Source organism: Bombina bombina, chromosome 1, assembly GCF_027579735.1.
Source record: "Bombina bombina isolate aBomBom1 chromosome 1, aBomBom1.pri, whole genome shotgun sequence".
NCBI classification, from domain to species: Eukaryota; Metazoa; Chordata; class Amphibia; order Anura; family Bombinatoridae; genus Bombina; species Bombina bombina.
In genome coordinates, this window is record NC_069499.1 from 1,063,071,711 (window position 1) to 1,063,093,899 (window position 22,189).

Genomic DNA, 22,189 nt, shown 5'->3' on the forward strand with positions numbered 1-22,189 from the left:
GCGACATACAGGGTACGTCGCTGGTCCTTAAGGGGTTAAATTTCTATTCTCTATCTGAATCATGAAAGAAAGATTTTGGGTTTAGTGGCCCTTTAAGAATGTCAGCCTGCCTGTTTGCACCCTATTGATTTAAGGTGCCACTCCTTTTGTGAGTAGTTTACTGTACATCTTATCATTAATCTTTGTGTGTATACTATTTACACTATGTTGGCGCCCCTTGTTTATGCTTTATCATATATATATATATATATATATATATATATATATATATATATATAATGTGTATATGTGTGTGTATGTATTTTTATATTGAAAAGGAAGAAGGAATGTTCCCTTTGACATTAAAGGAACAAGAAAACTCAGCAATTTTTTTTGTTCATGATCCAGATAGAACATACAATTTTAATCATCTTTCAAATATACGTATATTATCTTCATTATTTTGATATCATTGGTTGAAGAAGCAGCAATGCTTGGCTTTGAGCTAGCTGAAAACATTAGTTGAGCCAATGACAAGATCAGATGTGTGTAGCCACCAATTAGCAGCTAGCTCCCAGTAGCGCATTGCTGCTCCTGACTCTATCTAGGTATGCTTTTCAACAAAGGATACAAAGAGAATGAAGCTAATTAGATTATAGAAGTATAACGGAAAGTTGGGTAAAATTGCATGTTCTGACTGAATCAAGAAAGTTTAACTTTCACATTACTGTCCCTTTTAATTCCACTATTCAAATGTTATTATTTATGTACCAAATGTAACTGTTAAATATCAGATCAAATATTGATTCCCATAGAGTTACTTGGAAGTTAATTAGATTTTACATTTGGATGTTAATATTCAGGTGAAACAATCAATAAATCTAATATTTTTGTGGAAAAAAAAATACTTTTCATTGATATACCTGAACTGCTCTTGATATACAAAACCTTGTCATTTGTACTGGCAAAATGATACTGTTAAATTATTATAAAACATGTATTTTGCAATGCAGTGCTTAAATGTGTGTGTGTATTTTATATTATATATATATATTATGCTATGAATTGAGTGTAATGAAGCCTTAGTTGAAGTGGTACATAGTGACTGTTATTTTTTTATCAGTTGGATGTATTTGCTTTTTTTACAGGGATCTCTTACAGATCAAACAAAACCTAAGCTAGGATTTGTTTCTCCCCTCTTTTGTCTTCATGGGGTTGCTTTAAAATGACATGAAACGCTTTGACCTTGTAATAGTATTTGTTTAATTATCTGTAGTAAAACAGCTGTATACATTCAATATTTATCTGTAATTTAAGACTGAAAATTGTAGGTTTTACAAACCTGAGCATTATAAGTGTACACTTCAGCCTGCACATGACCTGAATTTACCTCAGCAGAGGTGTTCAGATTAGATATAAAAAAGCTATTGTTTTGCTAACAAAATGACAGTGGTAAGGATTGTCTAGTACTACAGTAGCAAGCCATAACTTGATCCTCCAAATAAATAAATTTTTGGGAGGGGCACAAATTTTGCTTTTGAAAATTGCACCAAAAAATGACAGTGTATTCAGAATGTTTTTACACTCATTTAGTATGTTTATTGCAAGATTGCAGACAAATCGTATAATTAAAAGGTATTTTATATTCCTTTCGTACTAACCTATCAGGGAAAATGTATATGTACTTTTAAAGGAAAACAGATAAATTGATTTTCTTTTGATAAATATTGTCATGTGAAAGCTCACCCAGGCATATCATCATTTATCTTTAGCCTGCTTTCCCGATGACTTTTATCTATCTCCTTTAAGAGGTGTTAAAATGAACATTTGATTCCCAGTAATTCTCGTAAAATGTCTAATTATGCTATGTAAAAATATGTAATATATGTTAATTTTTCAGTGGATCTGAAAGGAATAAAAACATTTAACCTGCAACATACTAAACAGTGTTTTCTTGATCAATGCAAGAGATAATTTATCTCCGTCCCTGCTGCGGCCAGGCAAGTGAGGAGCTAAACATACTCTACACTTTTCTAAGGTTTAACAAATGACCGTTTTATATGTTTTAAGCCATTTATTTTGCAATGCAGTGATTCATTGATTATGTATATTATGCATACAGTATATAAGATGACTTTAATGTCCTCTTACAATTGGTCCTATCTTGGTTATTCATGACCTGATGTGGAGGCTTAATTTTAATTTAAACTGTCGGTGTCTTGGAAAAAAAAATTGTGACCTTTTAAATTTCCAGTTAAAGTATGCTTTATATTAAATGGTTTAATTAGCTTTCTGCACAGCTTTATAGCTCACAGGGAATATTAATAAAGAAATAATTTTACATGATTGATGAACCTGCTAAAAGAATAACATAAAAGGCGATTAAAATATGACAAAATAGTTTAACCACTTAGGTTTAATTTACAATAGACAATAAGATTTAAAGGGACATTAAACTCAAATTTTTTATTTCATGATTCAGATAGAGCATGCCATTTTTAACAACTTTCTAATATACTTCTATTATCAAATGTTCTTTGTTCTCTTGTTAAAAAGCTGGGATGTGCATGCGCCTGTCTGGAGGTCTATATGGCAGTAGGTTTGCAAGAATGTTATCAATTTGTAAGAGCACTATTTCCTGCCATGTAGTGCTCTAGAAACCTACCTATCTCTTCACAAAGAATACCATGGGAACAAAGCAAATTTGATAATCGAAGTATATTGGATTTAAAGGGACAGTCTACACCAGAATTTTTATTGTTTTAAAAGATAGATAATCCCTTTATTACCCATTTCCCAGTTTTGCATAACCAACACAATTATAATAATATACTTTTAACCTCTGTGATTATCTTGTATCTAAGTCTCTGCAAACTGCTCCTTTTTTCAGTTCTTTTGACAGACTTGCAGTCTAGCCAATCAGTGCCTGCTCCCAGATTACTTCATGTGCACGAGCACAGTGTTATCTATATGAAATACGTGAACTAACACCCTCTAGTGGTGAAAAACTGTTAAAATGCAATCTGAAAGAGGTGGGCTTCAAGTTCTAAGAAATTAGCATATGAACCTCCTAGGTTAAGCTTTCAACTAAGAATACCAAGAGAATAAAGCAAAATTGGTGCTAAAAGTAAATTGGAAGATTGTTTAAAATTACATGCTCTATCTGAATCATGAAAGTTTATTTTGGCCTAGACTGTCCCTTTAATTTTTTTTTTTTATAAATTGTATTCTCCATCTGAATCACAAAAAAACAAAAACATTTTTGGGACTTCATGTCTCTTTAAAGGGATTCTAAACCCAATTTTTTTCTTTCATGATTCAGATAAAGCTTGCAATTTTAAAGGACCAGTAAATACAGTAGATTTCCATAATCGATAAAAGCATGATAAAAAGACAATTCAATAGCACTAAGTCTGAACTTGAAATGAGTAATAGATATTTTTCTGACATTTCAAAGTTATGTCTATTTCCACTCCTCCTGTATCATGTGACAGCCAGCAGCCAATCACAAATGCATATACTGCACGTATGTTCTGTGAATTCTTGCATATAAGTAGGAGCTGGTGACTCAAAAAGAGTAAATATATAAAGACTGTGCATATTTTATTTAAAGGTATAGTGTAGTTAAAAAATAAACCTTCATGATTCAGATAGAGCATGCAATTTTAAGCAACTTTTTCATTTACTCCTATTTAAAATTTTCTTAGTTCTCTTGGAATCTTTATTTAAAAAAAAAAAAAAGGAAAGTAAGCATAGGAGCCGGCCCATTTTTGGTTCAGCCCCTGAGTAACACTTGCTAATTTGACGGCTACATTTAGACACCAATCGGCAAACGCTACCCAAGGGCTGATCCAATAATGGGCCGGCTTCTCAGCTTAAATTCCAGCTTTTTAAAATAAAGATACCAAGAGAAAGAAGAAAATTTGATAATAGGAGTAAATTAGAAAGTTGCTTAAAATTGCATGTTCTATCTGAATCATCAGTTTAATTTTGACTTTACTATCCCTTTAATGGAAGTAAATTGTTTGGAAATGTGTTTTATATTGCATGATCTAGCTGAATCATTAAAGTTGAATTTGACTTGTGTCCTTTTAAGCAACTTTCTAATTTACTCCTATTATCAATTTTTCTTCGTTCTCTTGGTATCTTTATTTGAAAAAGAAGGAATGTGAGCTTCGGAGTGGTCCATTTTTAGTTCAGCACCCTGGGTAACACTCCCTGAGTAACATTTTAAGAGAACTGGGCCCTACATTTCAACAAAGGACACCATGATAAAGAGGTACATTTGGTAAAATAAGTTTGTTTTTTGCTTAGACCAGTGTTTTTTCAATTCCAGTCCATAGGGTACACTAACAGGTTAAATTTTTAAAATTGCCTTGGGTGATAAAAAACAGGTTAATAACCATGGTTACTGATCACAAGCTGCTTATTTCACCTGTGATCTCTTTCATATATCATGAAAATTTCTCCTGTTAGTGTGTTCTCAAGTCTATTCTTGAGAAACAATGACTTAGACTATGGTGTCAAATATTTCCTTTGTAAGGTAAACTGGTAGTTTTCCAACGCAAATATGTTTGAAAGGCGTTATCTAAATCGGTTATCATTTTAAAAAATGTTTTTGAATGTATTTGAAATAGAAAACCCAATGCAAAGCCTTCCAATATACTTCAAATGGCAATTCCAATTAAAGTGAATGGAGCTCTTTAAAAGTTCCAGTAAGGAATTTAATATCTTTTATGTTAAATGTTTTATATATGGGGAAGAAGGGATTGCTGTAATAAAAAAATAAAAAAATCCTGTGCTACTTGCACATTTACATAACATATATTATGTAAGAGATAGCATGTCATTAAAGCTTTTGACATGCACAAATGAAGATGAAATCTCATAAGCCCTGGAGCGTTTAGACCAACAAACAGATAATAAGCACAACTGTGTTGCTATGGAGAGAATATGGATACATTCCAGGTTCTCTACCCCAGGGACATCATTGTTCTTATTAGTAGGATTATGCAGGTTTTAATAGGAAGATGCTGGACACCCTGATTATCTGGTACGTAACATTTGTTAAACATTGAAGAATGTCAGTTCTATTTTAAATAAAATGTCTGATTCGCTTCTTAACCCCTTAATGACCACAGCACTTTTCCATTTTCTGTCCGTTTGGGACCAAGGCTATTTTTACATTTCTGCGGTGTTTGTGTTTAGCTGTAATTTTCCCCTTGCTCATTTAATGTACCCACACATATTATATACCATTTTTCTCGCCATTAAATGGACTTTCAAAATATACCATTATTTTCCTCATATCTTATAATTTACTATAAAAAAATTTATAAAATATGAGGAAAAAATAGAAAAAAACACACTTTTTCTAACTTTGACCCCCAAAATCTGTTATACATCTACAACCACCAAACAAAAACCATGCTAAATAGTTTCTAAATTTTGTCCTGAGTTTAGAAATACCCAATGTTTACATGTTCTTTGCTTTTTTTGCAAGTTATAGGGCCATAAATACAAGTAGCACTTTGCTATTTCCAAACCACTTTTTTTCAAAATTAGCGCTAGTTACATTGGAACACTGATATCTTTCAGGAATCCCTGAATATCCCTTGAGATGTATATATTTTTTTTTAGAAGACATCCCAAAGTATTGATCTAGGCCCATTTTGGTATATTTCATGCCACCATTTCACCGCCAAATGCGATCAAATAAAAAAAAATGTTCACTTTTTCACAATTTTTTTCACAAACTTTAGGTTTCTCACTGAAATTATTTACAAAAAACTTATGCAATTATAGCATACATGGTTGTAAATGCTTCTCTGGGATCCCCTTTGTTCATAAATAGCAGACATATATGGCTTTGGTTTTGCTTTTTACTAATTAGAAGGCTGCTAAATGCGACTGCGCACCACACGTGTATTATGCCCAGCAGTGAAGGGGTTAATTAGGGAGCATGTAGGGAGCTTCTAGGGTTAATTTTAGCTTCAGTGTAGTGTAGTAGACAACCCCAAGTATTGATCTAGGCCCATTTTGGTATATTTCATGCCACCATTTCACCGCCAAATGCAATCAATTTAAAAAAAACGCTAAATTTTTCACAATTTTAGGTTTCTCACTGAAATTATTTACAAACAGCATGTGCAATTATGGCACAAATAGTTGTAAATGCTTCTCTGGGATCCCCTTTGTTCAGAAATAGCAGACATATATGACTTTGGGGTTGCTTTTTGGTAATTAGAAGGCCGCAAAGTGCTGCTGCGCATCACACATGTATTATGGCTAGCAGTCAAGGGGTTAATTAGGTAGTTTGTAGGGAGCTTGCGGGGTTAATTTTAGCTTTAGTGTAGAGATCAGCCTCCCACCTGACACATCAGACCCCCTGATATCTCCCAAACAGCTCCCTTCCCTCCCCCACCCCACAATTGTCCCCGCCATCTTAAGTACTGGCAGAAAGTCTGCCAGTACTAAAATAAAAGTTTTTTTAAAAAAAAAAAAAATACATCTTTAGCATATTTACATATGCTACTTTGTAGGATCCCCCCTTAGCCCCCAACCTCCCTGATCCCCCCCAAAAACAGCTCTCTAACCCCCCCCCCCTGCCTTATTGGGGGCCATCTTGGGTACTGGCAGCTGTCTGCCAGTACCCAGTTAACAATATTTTTTCCTCTTTTTGTATTTATTTTTTTTACATTTTGCTGTAGTGTAGCTTCCCCACGACCAACCCCTACCCCCACCCCCTCCCAGATCCCTTAGATTAGTTTTTGGGGGCATTTACTCCCCCTCTTCCTCCTACTTACTACATAATTATTTCTGTAGTGTAAGCGGTTCCCACCCGCTCCCTCCCGTGCACGCGCCCGCCCACCGATCCCACGTGCACGCGCGCGTGTCTGTGCGCGCCCCTGACTCTCCCGCCCCCGATCCTGCCCCCCTCTGTGTATCTGAAGCCATCGATGGCCGCCCACCCGCCTCCCACTGCAGCTCCCACCCACCAACGATTGCGGCCATCGATGGCCGGTGTAGAGAGGGCCACAGAGTGGCTCTCTCTGCACCGGAGGGGTACAAATTGTTATTGCAGGATGCCTCGATATTGAGGCATCCTGCAATAACCGGAAAGCAGCTGGAAGCGATGAGGATCGCTTCCAGCTGCTTTCCAAACCGAGGACGTACGCCACACGTCCTCAGGCGTTAACTGCCTTTTTTCTGAGGACGTGTGGCGTACGTCCTCGGTCATTAAGGGGTTAAATGACAAAATTATTTTATTTCCCACAAAAAGGACACCTGGCAGTGACAACCTTTCACATATACTGTTAATACATAGGATAAAAATCTGTGTGTTTTTTGGAACTGACAGTTTACATTAAATACAGTGTGAATTATATGTTGGTCTCCCACAATAAACACATTTATCTTCTAAACTAGAAGCTGTCCAAAAGAGGGCTACTCAAATGGTCTATGATCTAAAACGTATAATGAAAGACTCTATGATCTAAATATGTATAGTTTAGAGAACAGAAGGGAAATAGGTGACATGATAGAAACCTTCAAATATATGAATGGACTTAATAAAATAGAAGCTGAAAGCATTTTTCACTAAAAAATAAATGCCAAAACAAGGGGTCCCAATCTAAAGTTAGAGGGTAGCAATTTCAGTAAAAATTTGAGGAAGCATTTTTTTTCAGAAATGGTTGTGGATTCATGGAATAAACTGTTTGAGGTGGTAAACACAAAGACAGTAAAGGAATTTAATAATGCCTGGGACATGCAGAAGGCTATCCTAAGGAAAAAGTAACATGTAATATGGGTAGACTTGATGGGCCTTTTTGGTTCTTATCTACCGTGAAATTCTATGTTTCTATCTGTGTGATTGCTATGCTTTAAGTAAACATAACTAAAAACTTTAGCTGAAGTGTACTACAACAAATATTAAAAACATAAACCAGTGGATTAGATTATAGCTATTGTTGCCTCCTCTCCACAGGACTTCCATTATTTGGGTTTACCTCTAACCCAATTTACAGGCATATAATAATGTCTGCAGACTAATTATAACTGGATAGATAAAGGAATGGATGGAAATAGATAATTAGCAACATAAATAAGCTGTCTGTAAAGCTACTTTGGGCTAGATTTATCATTTAAGGGCGGACAGGGGCGTACATAATCGCCCCAGCTTGACTTTGGCAGGCAGAAATCCGCTGGTGGAATTTAACATTGCACACAAGTGCCATTTTGCACTTGCGTGCAATCCCAAACCCTGCACATCTAATCGCATACGGGCAGGAGCTGTAAATCTCCAAAGTTGGACGAGACCGGAAGATTGAATTTCTCCACCTAAGAGGTGGAGAAGAGGTTAGGGAAGCAGCGGTTTGATAAATACTGACTGCAGGGCCCTTTAAATCGAGCCCTTTAAAGTGAGTTCAATCAACTCCCCCTTTATACACTGTATTTCAAGGACTACCATAAAGACTACAACTTCTTACCCTTGGTTTCTTGATTAAGCTACAAGCTCTTCATTTGTGTTGAAGTATTTTGTTCAGGGGAGGGACACAGAGTTTATTTTCACAATTTATATTGTTAGAGCAGTGATTTGCAACCTTTTTTTTTTACGTGGCACACTTTTTTACATTAAAAAAATCCTGTGGCACACCACCATCCCAAAATTTAACAAAATCACACATTGTAGCCTAATACAGGATATATATACACAGTATATATATATATATATATATATATATATATATATATATATATATACACTGTACTGTGCTGTCATGCCATGCCTCCTACAAACTATACATGACATATTGACATTCATTCACAAACAATCATAATGGCCCAGATTGATCAGCCGTAAAACGAGCCGCAAGACGAGCCCCCTTCTTCTCAGCGTCCTATTGGATCACGTGGTGAGAGTGAGACTTCCGGTTTCTAACTGTCTCGGCGTGGATCGAAGCAGACGGAACAGCACAGAGTGTTGCAGTTCTCTCTCTCCCTGAAATCCGTGACGGAGCCTGGTCTTCGTAGGGGCTAACTGGTAAGCCGACAGGTACTTGGTGCTCACAAGCAATTTACAGCTATGGTGCTTTAAATGTTTTTCTGCTCGCTTGGAGGGAATCTCTCGACACTATGTCTAAAGCAGAATACGAGTTATAATACACCTCTATTACTTTGCACTTTTGGACATTTTTTGTTCATATTGCTGGACTTGGTTGCTTATATTATTTATTCTCCTGCCTAATTTGGATAGCGACCGCTATATATTTTATACAGGTCACTTGCCATTACACTTACTCCCTCCTCTTCCAGCACATCTTTGGCATTTTCTTTTTGGCATTAAGTACTTTTGGGCAGCACTGCTGGTTGAGGGGTCGAGTATTGGGAAGTTATTTTCACAAACATGGAGGACACACAATTTTACTCATTGATGCCAGTCATATCTAGAGATGAACCCTCTGTAGAACTTGCTAAAATATTCTCTACCAGTAGATCTGACTATGCACTAACAGATCTGTTCCAGGAAATGGACAAACTTTGTACAAAGGAAACCAGACTTCAGTGGGATATATGGACACTGGGGAAATATTTAGATATGAAAATGATACCCAGAGGCCTGAGAATTTCTAAATACCCCACCTTTGAAACAGAGGACACTGAATTTGTGGATAACTGGAACACTATACTTGATGAATGCTCAGTCAGATTAATGATTCTCTTGGTATCCCATAAAAATAAATTGTTAAATGAAACTAGAGATAACATTAATATTATTCAATTAGAGCTTAATACATGTAAACATGAAATTGATTATCCCAGATTTGATGATGTTTTAAAGAAATCTGTAGCAAATGTAAAATCAACTGTTATGAGTACTAAGCATGTGAAATACCTACGTGATAAAACTGATTATGATACTAACACCATTCATGTATGGAACAAGACACATAGATTCAACACTCGTAGACAACACAATAGAAACAGGAGTAGGGGCAGGTCACGCAACAGAAATCATAGATCCAACAGTAGCCAGAGAGTTACATTTTCAGACAGTGACGCTGATTCTGGTGAAGATAGATATGTCTCTGACACTGATATTCGTAGTGAAATAAGACCAGGTATCTTGAAAAATACTGTTACACATGGGATGCAAGCAAATAGTGGTGCAGCTGCACCCTTTGTAAAATCTAAGGACAAAAACAAAAAAAAATATATACCGACATCACATAACAGCATTGAGTCAAGTGAGACACAAGCTACAAATTCTCATTGTAGCAATACCCAATAAGAACAGGTTTTTTTCAGTAGCCCCAATGAATCCCAAGGGAGGAGGGAATACACAGAGTACACAGAACCGTTATCCACAGAGGACAACCAAGGGAACCAATAAGTATGCACCCTCAGTGTAATCAATTTGTCTAATACATTGTTAAGTGATTCACAGATTAAACTTTTGAGCCTAGGCTTAGGTTTTGTACCTTCAACTGGTTTTGATTTTTTCAAAACCATGTTGGATGTAAATCGCTTAGTCCGCAATATTACACTTAAAAAAACATTTCTTTAACAGTAATCAGGATGCCGCACCCATCCCTGTGGGAGAACCTGGCCATGACATAACCAGAGTAAATTTGAATAATGATTTGTCATTTTCAGAAACCTGCGATGTAATTGCTCTGGATGCAATGGCCAGGGAAAACCAAATAGATATGAGTGAGCAATATTGTGTTAACAAATTTGTGGGTTTTAAAAAGGCATCCACATTCTATCCTATCCACAGCATCAACCAAAACAACCTGAATTTAAAATTCACGTCAGAGTCACATAGTGACACTATCAACTTTTTAGACATTTCCTTAAAGGGTAACACCTCAGGCAGGATAGATACGTGTATTTATAGGAAGCCCATATCGGGCAACTCAGTTTTACACGCAAAGAGTTGCCACCCCAAAAATGTCATGTACTCCATAGCCAAGGGACAGTTAATCAGGGCAAAACGAAACTGCTCAACAGAAGAAAGTTTCTCACAACACAAAGGAGATTTATTTGACCGTTTGGGTAGAAGAGGTTACCCTAAAAAAGTGATAAATAGGGCTGCAAGTGAAGTCCAGGGTATGGATCGAAAATCTATGCTAAAAGGGAGAAAAACCAATTTCAAGAAACAGATGTCCAACAAGGTTACTTTTGTAACCGATTATAGTACTGAGTATGAGGCAATATGTGATATTGTGAGGAAACATTTTAAACTCCTTGTGGCAGATGACAGACTCATTACCTGTGTGGCTGAAGGCATAAGATGTTCTTACCGCCGCAACAAAACATTGGGCAATTATTTATCACCCACGGTTCTAAGCAGTCCTCGAGCCACATTGAGTTCATGGCTCACGTCTAAAGGCATGTTTAGATGTGGTAATAGTAGGTGTAAACCATGCGACTATGTCACTATATCAAACACATTTACATCTACAGTCACCCAACATACATTTGATATTAACTATTGCTTAAATTGTACTTCGCAGTATGTCATCTATCTCATTACTTGCATTTTGTGTAATGTCCAATACGTTGGACTTACGACACGAGACATAAGATCTCGAATAAGGGAACATTTATCCACAATTAGAGTAGGGAAGTCATCTTCACCTATAGTCCAACATTTTTGTATTAAACACAATAAGGAGACCTCTTCTCTTAGATGGCAAGCCATTGATTTCATACCGCACCCCAAAAGAGGTGGGGATAGACAAAAGCTTCTTGAGAAACGTGAAATGTTGTGGATATTTAAACTTTCCACCAAAGTCCCTTTTGGACTCAATGCTGAATATGATTTGATCAATTATTGGGAATAGCTGAGTTGTATATGTATGTACACATGTATGACATTCAATCTATACGTGTGTAGCAAGTTGAGGTCTTGCATTCTATACTTATTTATACTGGTGTACAGTTATGCTGGTGTACATTTACATACATCTGCAGATACAAATTTAGGTTTACTTTTACATAAGATTTATTTCCATGGGGGCGTGTCCGAATGGCGTACCTAACCAGTCGCATTTACTGTCAGCTCTGTAAGATCTCTCTTCAATCCGCCGATTTAGAGTTTCTAACAGCAAACCTTGACACAAGCTATTGTTGCCTAACATAAGGAGAACATAACCCAACTTTCCTTTGCTGTATTGATGAAAACAGAGACACAGTTCGGAAGCTTAATACCTAAGGCGGCGGCCTACACACAGGTAGCAACCCCCCCCGGCTCCTCCGGGTTACCAGTGCTGGCAGCGGGAGACTGCCTTACTGACCTTCTAAGCAACATTGCATAAACTAACATATCATTACAAAGCTCGCAACATGAATGATCTTTATTCTGCAAGCTACCAGGTGACGGACAATTCTAAAATGGCGACCGCTTGGAAGTTGGAACTGGAAAAGGAACTTAATCTGCGTTTCGCTAGGCTGGATAGTCTGCTTGACAAGATATGCCAAAACTCGTCTTATCTAGTCGTTACAGAGAACGCTGGCCATAAGCATTTACACGCTGACACACCAGACCCGTACTTTGCAGCGCCCGGAACAAAAAATGGAGCCCAGAGGGGAGCAATAATAGAGGTGAGACCTTTACTCCTATCTACCCTACCAAAGCAACGGGAAGACCAAGTAATTACTAATGTCCCCCGAGAGACCGATCACCTTATCTATAACAGAGGGGAAGCCTTAGCTGGCTTGCGGGCTGTGAAGGACATCGGAGCAGCTGGAAGAAATTTATACAGCACATGGCTTGACAAAGACCCTGAGCTGCGCCACGGCAATACCCGATCAATGCCGGTTACATCGGGGCTACTTGCATGGCTGGAAAGTATCAACGGTACATCAGATGCCGCCTCACGATTCCTCCCGCACAGTAGGCCAGGTGAGGAGAGAGGCTCTGAATTGGGGATAGTCGTTATCGTTTTAGGACTGTGTCCCCGCAAAGTGCACTTACCACCAGCACCATACGAGATCAAGGCAGCATATAACATTATAAACGGCATACCAGCCGCAACCTCACGGAGCATACAACTTGACACAGGCTGAAGAGATTTCTGGACTAAAGTACCACTACTAGGCATCCTCTTAAAAGCATAGCATTCCCACATGTAAATTTGGCACATTACACATCTCACTCAGCTAAATCTGTTCATGTTAAGATTATTTTGTATAAGCGTACCCCAAAAGCTTTTTCTTTATGGCTGCCTTCCTCAGACCCTGTAAAATGATTGTTTGCCTCCCTCAAACCCTGTAAAGTGCATGAACAACGGTGGTGCTTGTAAACAGTTGACCCTGAGTTATTATATTTGGTAGCAACCCCCCTATAATAACTATGACTGTATTATATTTATAAGTTGCAAGAAAAACATAGCATATACATATGATAGGTTAGCTCAATACATGTCTCACGCAGTTAATACAGTTTTATTATGCTAAATGTATTTCGCATAATGGCCCCAAAAAGTTCCCCCTCCTGTAGTCGCACCCCTCAAATCCTGGAAAATACATGAGCAAAGTTAATGTTGGTAAAAGTTTGACCCTGAATCTCCATATTTGTCTGCAACCCCCACTTTAATAATAATTATGTTTGCACTTTCATATTTATATTTTGCCAGAAATTACTTTATTCTTAGTATTGGCCCCTACATCTCCATAACAGTAACCGGTAGCTATGTAAATAAAATGTTGTCCTTTCTTCAAGACGTTGTTGTTGCTAATGGACAAGGATGTGATGTGGATAACTGATAGCTTATCATCTACTCTGCAATGTGTTTACATTGCATTCTTTCAATATATGTAATTTGTATATATGTTTATATTTGGTTCATAAGTTTATAGGGCTGCACTATTTTGATAACCAATGGACCCGATCACATGGACTCTGAGAAATACTATTTATCACTCACCATATGTTTACTGGTTATATGACATATTTGTAGTACTATCAAAGATCAGATGCTTGCTGATACCATGTAATGTGAACTGATAGCCTATCATTTACTTTTATACTTGGTTCATAAGTTTACAGGGCTTGCAGGGCTGCACTATTTTGATAACCAATGGACCTGATCACATGGACTTTGAGAAATATTATTTATCACTCACCATATGTTTACTGGTTATATGACATATTTGTATTACTGTCAATGGTTCGTTGCTTACAGATATCATGTAATGTGCACTTTGACTCCTTACAATAAAGCTCTTTTTGAAAACTTAAAAAAAAAAAAAAAAAAAAAAGATTTATTTCCATAACTATATTTGGGTTAACTCTGTTTCTCATATGTGTTGGATATACATATATATTTTTACAACTATATATATATATATATATATATATATATATATATATTTACAACCTAGGTATTTACTATATCAGCAATTGCTAATGTTTCGCTGATATCTATACCATTAGAGCTTGTAGGTATGTTTGTATTGCATCTTCAATTTTCAATTGTGTAGCAAATTTGGCCATATGTTTATGTGCAGACAGGCACAGATATATGCAGAATTAGCTCACTATCGTTATAATAGTAACATTTGCATATATTTTATAGGTATTATTTCTTCACCTATTAAATGTTGTCATTCTTCAGGTTCTTACGATGTTGCTGGTATATATGTGTAACACAAAATATATTGTGTGCAATATCTGTTAAAAGAGATATATATATGTATTTAACTTTAATGACGTATATTGTTAATTGAACAGTGGTATACTTGCATTTTCATTTAAGGAGTTTCCTTATTTGAGCTCTTAACCAATCAGGGCTATGCACACCCTTTTTAAATGAGTATGCATGTAACTTTTATCCAGCAGTAGTGATTACGGCGACAGCCGAAACGCGTATACTGTATTTTCTTGCTGTACCACTGTCCCTCCATGGACTGCTTTTACTCTTTTGCATCAATAAATGCTAAGTTTTAATTTTACCATCATCGTTGCTGCTTAATTCTTTATATTTGGTTGAATGAATGTCAATGTCATGGTTATAAATGATGACTGATGAGCCTGTCACATACCTACCAATATTTCAAAATTTGAAAGAGGGACACCCCCGCACTGTTGGCACACCTGATGATCTCTCACGGCACACTAGTGTGCCTACGGCACACTGGTTGAAAAACACTGTGTTAGAGCATAAACATAGAAATGTCCAGGCTATGTTTTAGTGGAAAATTTAAACTTTGGCCTTAAAGGGACACTAAACCCAAACATTTTCTTTCATGATCCAGGTAGAGCATGCAATTTTAAACATTATTCCAATTTACTTCTATTATCTAATTTACTTCATTCTTTAGATATCCTTTGTTGAAGAAATAGCAATGCACATGGGTGAGCCAATCACATGAGGAATCTATGTGCAGCAACCAATCAGTAGCTACTGAGCCTATCTAGATATGCTTTTCAGCAAAGTATATAAAGAGAATGAAGCAAATTAGATAATAGAAGTAAATTAGAAAGTTGTCTAAAATTGCATACTCTTTCTAAATCATGAAAGAAAAAAATTGGGTTTCATGTCCCTTTAAGGAATGGTTTTGCCATTACATTTTAAGACTTTGTTATTATTTGAGAGAAAAACTCTTTAAACTATAGCAACTTAAATTTAGAAATCGAAATTCTATTTATTAAACAATAAAATAACAAAACTGCCAAAGAAGTGGTGAAATGGTATTTCTTTTAATTCCTATTAGAAAATTATTAGAAGAAATTTAAAGGTACCGTCCACTCCAAAAAATTTATTTTTTAAAAAGATTGGTAATCCCTTTATTTCCCATTCCCCAGCATTGCACAACCAACATGGTTATACTAATTTACTTTTAACCTCTGTGATTACCGTGTATCTAAGCCTCTTCTGACAGCCCCCTGATCACATGGGTATTTATTATCTATTGACTTGCATTTTAGCCAATAAGTGCAGTGTCAGCCACAACCCATGGGAGAGAGCACAATGTTATCTATATAGCACACATGAATAAGCAGTATCTTGTTGTGAAAAGCTAATAAAAAAGCATGTGATAAGAGGCTGTCTGTAGTGGCTTAGAAACAGGCAGACATTTAGAGGTTTAAATGTTATAAAGTATATTAATATAACAATGTTGGTTGTGCAAAGCTGGGAAATGGGTAGTTAAGGCGTTATCCATCTTTTTAAATAATAACAATTTGTGTGTTGACTGTCCCTTTAACAAAAGTACCATGTACATGCTAAAAATAGCATTGTTACACTGCTCATTCTTGAATGCATGAACGTAAAAAATAAATGAATAAATCAATACATAAAGAAATATATTTAAAAGAATTAACACAAAAACAAAATGATCTGAAAAAAAAACCTCTGCTCAGAAACTTGTTGAGAATTTGTACAAGCTGCTGGGGTCCATCACCATAACAAATTGTATTTAAACCTGTTTAGTTGTTTGGACTATGTCTCTTCCTAACGTTTCTCAGCACGATATTGAGTAATCGTGAATTGACAGCATAAATCTTACAATTACAGGCTGATATATACACTCTAAGTTTCAACTATACATAGCATACAGAAATATTGAATTCTCATTGTCTTATAACATTTTGGACTATATATATACATAATTCAAATAACATATTAACCATAGGCATTTTACGTAAAGCAATAAAAAATTCTTATATGTGAAAACTGCCTTCATTAGTGTAAGGCCCTTATACAAGAGATATATAAAATAGATTGCGTGGAATGTAAAAAACAATATACTGGGTGCACCTCCAGGGAGTGTAGAAACAGGATTAGGGAGCATCTTAAAAATATTGAGCATGGTATTGAATGCTCTGACCTTGCTAGACATTTTATACATGTCCACAATAAAATGGTGAACAGTCTAAAATGGCAAATCATTGACTATATCAAACCTGCCATACGTGGCGGAGATAGAGTATCTAAACTCTCACACAAAGAGGCTTTCTGGATTTTCAAAATGAAAACTAGGATCCCAGATGGTTTCAACATAGTAGGCGATGTCATTAACTTTTGGAGGCATCAATAGATAGGAATTATATATACGATCTTATAATGTCTATTATGTTGCAAAATGTGAATACTTTTATTTAAGTGGTTTAATGCCATGCATTAGAGATGGATACACAGAAGTAGTGTTTAGTTCGGCCTACAGATATACCTCATTGTCATGTGTTAGCTGAGTTATTTTGATTTTTCAAATCATTTTAGGTATATTAATGTTAGAATTAGTTAAATGTATTCTGAACCATATAATATATATATATATATATATATATATATATATATATATATATATATATATATATATATATATATATATCCATTATTCTGTGTACCATCCCAATATTTTGCAGTACATTTTGTAGTTCTTCATAAATGAGCCCACTCATGCATACAATGCATGTCATACTGCTATTGATGGTATTAATATATGTGATGCATTCAGTATCATCTATTTTCTATATTATATAGCCAATATCTATACATTTGCATATATTATAATTAATATTCTCTTGTATAAGGGCCTTACACTAATGAAGGCAGTTTTCACATATAAGAATTTTTTTTATTGCTTTACGTAAAATGCCTATGGTTAATATGTTATTTGAATTATGTATATATATATATAGTCCAAAATGTTATAAAACAATGAGAATTCAATATTTCTGTATGCTATGTATAGTTGAAACTTAGAGTGATAACGTTACTATCCATCTAAATGAAAGGCTCATTATAGTTAGTCTGTCTTTATTTAATAAAGTGATATTATAGGTCTGTCCCTTTAATAATCAGTACCTGGGGCCTACACACCTGATGACAAGGGTGTGTTTAAATAGACTTGTTTGTGAGGAGTGAATTATGTCCATGAATAAGGCTAATACTATTTGCTGAAACGCGTAGGACGATTCCTTAACTTGTTCCAGGTTGCTGGGACATTATATGTTTTACTTTTTTTATTCTTGCACGGTGTTTCAAATAAAATTTCAAATTGAACTTACGCCTGGGAGGTTTGCTGGATTTCTTTTGATATTCCTTGCTGTCTACCAACCAGCTTAAACCTCGGCGTATCCAGGACAGGAGGCGCACAGTACCCGGCTTACTGACCGGCTGATGACGTCATCGCAGAACGCCTGAGTGTGTTAAACAGGCATCCACAGAGGCGGAAGCTCTCACGAAGTTTGAGACTCACTTCACCGCAGGGTTTAGCAACGGCAGCCAGAGGTGCTTCGTAATGGCCTGGGGACCCACGGAGTGGTGAACGATCCGGAGGCTGAATGGGCTGCTTGGTATATGCTTAGAACTACTAGCGCTGGTGAGTCTAGATGAAATCGCTTTACATTTCTCTAAGGATTGATGCTGCTGGGTTCATACCGTATTAGTCTTGAGCTGTCTAAAGGGGGAGTGTTTGTACTTGATATATACACTGATATGGAAAGGGAAGTAAATTGGAAAGTTGTTTAAAATAGCATGCTCTATCTAAATCAAGCTTAATTTTTACTTTAGTGTCCCTTTAAGCATGTAGCTATAATGTTCCAAAAGTTGAAACCTCATCCTTCTAAATTGGCACTTAAAGGGACAGTAAAGTCAAAATTAAACTTAAATTGATTGGATAGAGCATGACATTTTAAACAACTTCCCAGTTTACTGCAATTATATATGTTTTTGTTCTCTTGGTATCCTTTGTTAAAAAGTCATGTGAGGTGGAACTCAAGAACATGCTTGTGTAGTTAGCCATCTGGCAGCAGTGTTTGCAGCATTGTTTATCGCAATGCTATACATACAAACACTGCTGCCATAGGAGCTTGCATGTGTCTAACATGCATGCTGCTATCAGTCTATCTAGGTTTAATCTTTAACAAAGAATACCAAGAAAAAAAAGCTAATTTAATAAAAGAAGTAAATTGACAAGTTGTTTAAAATGACATGTTCTATCTGAATCATAAAAGTTAAATTTTTTACTTTACTGTCACTTTAAATTATATAATAATTGTTGATAAAAATGTTCAGGAAACAGATAATGAAAATGAACTATCTAGTCTGGCCCTTGCTCTTCTTTCAAAATGTTTTCTTCATTTGTTTCCATTTTCTGTCTTTTCTGCAATATAATGTGCCTGGCTGGTAGCAGTGTGTGAGCGACACGGTGTAATTAATACCAAGGCTTTTGTTATATCATAAATCCGTTGAATTCCTAAAGGAGATTGTAGTCATTGGAACTCTGTGTTTAGTAGATAAATAGACGATCTTACTTACAACAACTGGGACATAACTCATTTTTATTTAAGTGATATATCTGAAGTACCAAGTGAGGGTGAAACGACGTGAGGATATTTAAGGGCAAAAACTCTGAGCAAATGTTATGTTCCGTCCTGTTTTACATGGATATACACAAGGTACTCTGTTGTGTTTCACTATGTTGCACCTCCTAGCCTTCAATATTTCTGTGACTTTTTTTTTTTTCCTTTTCTTTTTTTTTTGTGTGTTAAAGGGACAGTCTAGGCCAAAATAAACTTTCATAATTCAGATAGGGCATGTCATTTTAAACGATTTTCCAATTTACTTTTATCACCAATTTTGCTTTGTTCTCTTGGTATTCTTAGTTGAAAGCTTAACCAAGGAGGTTCATATGCTAATTTCTTAGACCTTGAAGGCCACCTCTTTTCAGAATGCATTTTAACAGTTTTTCACCACTAGAGGGTGTTAGCTCATGTTTTTCATATAGATAACACTGTGCTCGTGCACGTGAAGTTATCTGGGAGCAGGCACTGATTGGCTAAACTGCAAGTCTGTCAAAAGAACTGAAATAAAGGGGCAGTTTGCAGAGGCTTAGATACAAGATATTCACAGAGGTTAAAAGTATATTAATATAACTGTCTTGGTTATGCAAAACTGGGGAATGGGTAATAAAGGGATTATCTATCTTTTAAAACAATAAAAAAAACTGGTGTAGACTGTCCCTTTAAGACAGCTATAAAAACTTATGTGCAAATGCAATGGAATATGGAATTTACAAATAAATAAGTATAGTAAGAATCCAATGGTTTAAATTAGCTAGCGCTGCTTTGTAACGAACGTAAAACAACTACAGTTATTATTATTATTATTATACTTTATTTATAAAGTGCCATCATATTCCGCAGCGCTGTCCATGGATACAGATCATTTAAATAAAACAATAGTATAAAACTTCTAAGACTAAGAGACAGGACAGAATTTACAAACACATACAGGAGGAATCGAGGGCCCTATTCCCATGGGAACTTACAATCTAGAAGGGTAGGAGGTTGGGAAACATGAGGTGAGGACTGCAAGATTGAGAAAGATGTTAATGCAGAGTTAGAGGAGGGAAATGTTGTTAGGTAAAATGAATATTATTGAGTTGGGTGGTAGGCTTCTCTGAACAGGAAAGTCTTCAGAGAGCATTTAAAGGAAGAAAGATTTGGGCAAAGCCTGACAGCATGAGGGAGAGTGTTCCAGAGGGTAGGTGCTGCACGACAGAAGTCCTGTAGTCTAGCATGAGAGGAGGTGATAGTTGCAGAAGCAAGGAGCAGGTCATTGTTGGATCTTAGTGGGCGGGCTGGAGTATACTTGTTGATTAGAGAGGATAGGTAGAGGGGAACGGAGTCGGTGAGTGCTTTGTATGCAAGGGTGAGAATTTTGAATTTAATTCTGCTGTGTATGGGGAGCCAATGAAGGGACTCACAGAGAGTTGCAGCAGATACAGAGCCGCGGGAAAGGTGGATCAGTCTGGCAGAGGCATTTAGGATGGATTGAAGAGGGGAGAAGTGGGAAAGAGGAAGGCCAGTAAGTAGGTTATTGCAGTAGTCAAGTCGGGAAATAACAAGGGAGTGGATTATTTGCTTTGTGGTGTTAGCGCACAGAAAAGGTTGAATCTTGGAAATGTTGCGTAGATGGTTGGGGCAGGATGTAGGAAGCGATTCGATATGGGGGGTGAAGGATAGATTTGAGTCAAGTGTAACTCCGAGGCAGCGGACTTGGGGCGATGGGGAAATGGTGATGCCGTCAACAGGGATAGAGAAGTCACAGGTCGGCGTAGAGCTGGAAGGGGGGATAAGAAGGAGCTCAGTCTTGGACATGTTAATCTTTAGGTGGTGAGAGGCCATCCAGGAAGAAATACCAGTTGCTGACATGAGAAAGGACAGAGGGAGAGAGAGCAGGGGTGGAGAAGTAGATCTGGGTGTCATCAGCATAGAGGTGATATTTGAAGCCATAACTGTTGATAAGTTTACCCAGCGAAGAAGTATAAATGGAGAAAAGTAAAGAACCCAGAACAGATTCTTGAGGTACTCCAACAGACAGAGGCATTAGAGAGGAGGAGTCATTGGCAAATGACACAGAAAAAGACCTGTGAGAAAGATAAGAGTGAAATCAGGAAAGATAAGTGCCACAAAGGCCAAAAGAGCTAAGGGTCTGTAGGAGGAAGGGGTGGTCAACTGTGTTGAAGGCAGCTGAGAGGTCAAGTAGGATGAGTATGGAGTAGTGGCCTATATTTTTAGCAGAGAAAAGATCATTCATAACCTTGGTAAGGGCAGTCTCAGTTGAGTGTTTGGGGCGGAATCCGGATTGCAGGGGGTCAAGCAAGGAGTTGGCGGACAGGAAGTGGGTTAGGCGATTATAAACTAGTTTTTCAAGGAGTTTTGATGTTAGTGGGAGCAGTGATATTGGGCGGTAGCTTTCAGGAGAATTAGGGTCAAGGGAGGGTTTTTTGAGTATGGGAGTGACTATTGCATGTTTGAAAGAAGATGGGAATGAGCCGGTAGAGAGAGATAGGTTGAAGATGTGGGTAAGAGCAGTAGTGAGGGTAGAAGATAGGGAGGGTATTAGATGGGAAGGTATAGGATCGAGTGGGTGGGTAGTGAGGCGTGAGGAAGATAGCAAGGAGGAAACTTCATTCTCAGTGGCTGGATGGAGGATGCAGAGGGTGGCAGAGGGAGTGACAGGGCCTGTTGATGGATGGAGTATTGCAGGTTGGTGTTGGGAAGTTGCTCCGGATAGAATTTGTATTGTTTAAAAAGTAGTCTGCCAAGTTTTGAGCACAAAAGACAGATGAGGGGGGTGGAGCAGGAGGGTAGAGGAGAGCGTTAAAGGTGGAGAAGAGTCATTTAGGGTTTGAGGAAAGAGTAGATATAAGGGAGGAGAAGTAGGTTTGCTTGGCTAAGTGAACAGCA

The 22,189-nt window shown here is 36.8% G+C and overlaps 1 protein-coding gene across 5 annotated transcripts in view; it reads left to right on the forward strand.

The window, feature by feature from the left end:
* SULF2 (sulfatase 2) overlaps window positions 1-22,189 on the forward strand; it is a 904,152-nt gene that overhangs the window by 332,357 nt on the left and 549,606 nt on the right. The window contains exon 4 of one of the 5 annotated variants that reach the window (XM_053690481.1): window positions 4,144-4,258. The exons of the other annotated variants lie outside the window; for them this stretch is intronic. The gene's annotated coding sequence lies outside the window, so the exon portion shown is untranslated. The remainder of the gene's footprint in view (window positions 1-4,143; window positions 4,259-22,189) is intronic. 5 annotated transcript variants of the gene reach the window in all.